The sequence below is a fragment of the Coffea eugenioides genome, chromosome 6 (genome assembly GCF_003713205.1).
Source record: "Coffea eugenioides isolate CCC68of chromosome 6, Ceug_1.0, whole genome shotgun sequence".
NCBI lineage: Eukaryota > Viridiplantae > Streptophyta > Magnoliopsida > Gentianales > Rubiaceae > Coffea > Coffea eugenioides.
In genome coordinates, this window is record NC_040040.1 from 9,772,652 (window position 1) to 9,776,647 (window position 3,996).

General features: G+C 41.1%; 1 pseudogene; it reads right to left on the reverse strand.

The window, feature by feature from the left end:
• Nucleotides 1-1,079: 1,079 nt before the first annotated feature.
• Nucleotides 1,080-3,699, reverse strand: LOC113773507 (annotated as a pseudogene).
• Nucleotides 3,700-3,996: the final 297 nt, after the last annotated feature.

Genomic DNA, 3,996 nt, shown 5'->3' on the forward strand with positions numbered 1-3,996 from the left:
ACAAGTCTCTCACCAGTTATTTTATGGACTTCAAGAAAACATATGAAGAGCTCAATATGCTGCTTCCCTTCAGTTGTGATGTGGAGGAACAACGAAATCAGCGAGAGAAGATGGCGGTTATGAGTTTTCTAGCCGGTCTTCCGTCTGAATTTGAGACTGCTAAATCTCAAATTCTTTCCGGTTCAGAAATTTCCAGTCTAGAAGATGCTTTTCGAAGGGTTCTCCGTACAGAGAATACGTTACCTGTTCTATCTACTCAGCCTAACAGTGTTCTTCTTAGCCGAACTACCACAGCTGATTCAGGAAGACAACACTACAAGAGTAATGGCAACAGTACGAGCATGGGGTCGGGGCCCAACCACTCTGATAAGAATACTAGCAATCATGGACAGGAGCAAGGAGAGATTGTATGTCACTACTGTCATAAACCAGGTCATATCAAGCGAGACTGTCGGAAGCTGCAGTATAAGAAGGCTCACTCTGCCCATATTGCATCTAGTTGTGCGACCTCTGACAAGCATGTTACAATATCTGCGGATGAGTATGCTAGATTGACTCAGTTTCAAGAAACAGTGAAACAGCCATCCGGTCATGTTACTGCTCCTGTCGAGACAGGTAAACCCAATGCATGTCTTGTTTCCTCTTCTCCAAAATGGGTCATTGATTCTGGTGCTACTGATCACATGACAGGTAATCCTAGTTTACTTTCTAAATTTTCCAAACCAAGCCCGAGGACTCTGTTTCAAGCCATATAGAGATTTTTGCAGACGACAGACTTTCCCTTTCCCATACCCCTTCCCAAACCCAAAAGATCCTCAATCGCTATCCGAAGTCCTAAGTTGGCCAAGTGATTATCACACGAATTTCAAGATCTTGTATTATGTTGGTATTATTTCACTATGGCCGCTCTTCCTGTACTTAAATGACAAATATATGTACTAATGAGATAATGAATTTAACAAGGCAATTCGACCACGGGTTTTAAATGGTCTAACAAATAGTTTAACCAGAAAATGGCATCATTTACGTAATATAAGAACAGTATTGTTATCAAAAGCTAACAAGCTGAGTACTGATTCTTTTTTTTTTTTAAGCTTTTCCTTGGGTCAGGAGGGCAAAGCTCAATCTACGGATTACAATTAACTATGGCAGGCGTAAAGGTGTAGTAACACCCACACTAAAATCTGATATCAAAACGCACAGATTCTCAGGTGTACCGATGTGGTTTTTGGCAAAATATCGGTTTCAAGATGTAGACCTTTCTATATGAATAGCAGCAGCTAAGGGAACCCTTGTACTAGTTCTATCTACTATCTAAAAAAGGAAGAAGAAATAGCGAATAAAAACCGTGTCAGCACCATTCTAGGAACAGTATAGAAATCTGCAGATTGTCTCCATTTTGGTGTTATCCCCAACTCATGATCTCATAATTTTTGATGCGCTGGCTTGTTTATACATTCTATCATCACACACATATTGGTGCTCAAACTCTGTAGGCGATAATAGACTAGAATAATGAAGCCAACTCCAATTAAGAAGGACTAAGTACACCCGTATATCATCCAGATACCAGCATCTTTAACAAATGGTCGTTTCATGTATCAAGAAATTAAAACAAAACTAGGACAAGTATGCACTCCATGAATTCCAAGAGAAACGAGTCGACCTTTTCTAAATTACCCGGTGACAGGTTCACATGAACTTCCACAAAAATGAGAACCACATCAACTCTCTCCCTTGGGGCCATTGTCACTGCATTTGATTCCACTCAAGTGGTGAAGAAGCACACCCGCCGCAACACTTACATTCAAGCTCTCCACAGCCATAAAGGACCTGAACTCTTTACCTGGAACCCCATGGTTGACCTCAGACCTTTCCATCTCTTCGTCTTCACCAGCAATTACATCCATGGGAATGTTTCCAGGAATCCTAATCAATTCAGTGCATGATCTCTCTACCAAAGGCCTCAAACCAGTGCCCTCACTGCCTAAAACAAGAATTGTGGAAGCACCAGGTACAACCTCATTCAAAGGAACAGCTCTAGAAGAAACTGAGCCCCCAAGAACCCGCCAACCATTTTGAGCTGAAGAAGACAAGAACTGCATCATGTTCTTGCATGATCTGAGCTCCATTAACTCAAGTGAGCCAGCACTTGCTTTGCTGACAACCCCACTCAGAGGAGCAGAGGTTCTTAGCACATAAAACCACCCCTGAGGCAACAAAGAAATAAGCAGAACGGATAATGGCCCCCAAATTCTGAGGATCAGTTAACCTCATCCAATGGCGCCCAAAGAGGGCCGCTCTCCCCCTCAACTGAAACTGGTTCTAATTCCTTGATCCCGACCATCTCTAACGGAGAAGCATCCAAGACTATTCCCTGATGCGGCCTGTTATCAACAACCATATTCAGATCATGTTTGGATATCTCCTTTTTGTTCAATCCAATATTCTCTGCCATCCTTAGCACTTTCTCAAACCCTTTCTTGTCCTTCTTCTTCCTGTTATTTCCACTAAGATCAATCCCTTCTTGAACATACAAAGCATAAAATTCTCTTCTTCCAGCAGATAATGCAGCTAATATTGGACCAACTCCATATATCCCCTCGCCAACAATCTTTGGCACTGTGGATTCGGTAGCATCTTTCCATGTTTTCCTACCCCAAATTTCCTGCTTATTCCACTTCTTAAATTCTGGTTTATCTGAACCTAGTTTCGCTGCACCAATTCTATTGTATTGATTCTTTATTTTATCCCATCTTGGATCATCAATATCCTCAACTTCGGCTTCTTCTTCTCCATCCTCTTCTTCAATACTTTCATATTTGCCCCTGTAGTTGTGCTGGCTACCTTCCCAACCCCGAAAACCCCTATCTTTTCCGGCAGTTCCACCACCTTTTAGGAACTTGTTTGCTGACTCCTCCCATGAAGAAGTGCTGGTTTTCGACACATCCATTTTCTCAGGCCTCCTTGTATCTTTAGCCCTTGATTTAACTAACCAAGGAAGATTCTTGTCATTGCGTTGAGCGACTTTCTGAGAATCGGAACTCGAAAAACTTCTAGCCCCATTAACCAATTGGAAATTCCCCGAATCCCTTGAAGCATTCTTAAACGAAGTCCCACTTGCAAAGCCCTTAGCTATTTTACCTTCTTGAAAAAGGGTTTTGCGGCGGAGCTGAACTAAGCAATTTCTGTATCTTAAAAATTTGAAATTTTTATTGGTTATGTGATTCACCAAACACGAGAAAGTCCTAGAATTCACTTCAGAAGTATACCCTAGCAGCGTTGGATTATATCCGTACCCAAGTAGACATTGAGGTTTAGAGGTATGAATTTGCCTTAACATCCTGAAAAGCCGTATATTTTCCTTAAAGGAGCTAAACGAATTGCAATATACTACGGATTGACCTTGCAAACACTATCCAATTATGCTTGAGATAATAAATTAGAAGGCTCCTTAACACGAAGTAAAGAAGCAGAAAACTTAGAGCACAACAACCCGTTTACCTTAGTTCTGCTTGGGGCGAGTAAACATTTATGAATAACAAATTCAGGCCAAGAGTTGTTGTCTTCCTGACCGGCCACTCCCTCAGTCACTCTCCTCCTGTCCGGAAAGCTGTAGGACTCGGGAGGAGTTCTGTAGCGGGTGCGGAGGATAACGAAAGAATAAGAAGAGGGCCGAAGGTCCGTAAGGTTTTGCATGAGCAACGGCGTCGCTTGGTATTTAAGTTATTTGTGGAGAAATGCAATTTAAGTCCTCACAGTTTGTTGTGTCAGGCAAATTGGTCCCCAATATGTTGAACAATAGATATATAATTCCCAAATTATTTATTTGAGCTAGGTTCCTGATTAAATAAATGTAATCTCCGCTATATTTAATTTGAGCCAAACTGGCAAGTTGCACTATAAATTTGCAAAAAATTGTAGTAACAAATCTTAAAAAATAGTGTAAAAGTGTAAAATAAGTGTCTTATACATTGTTTTTACTATGTAATAGAT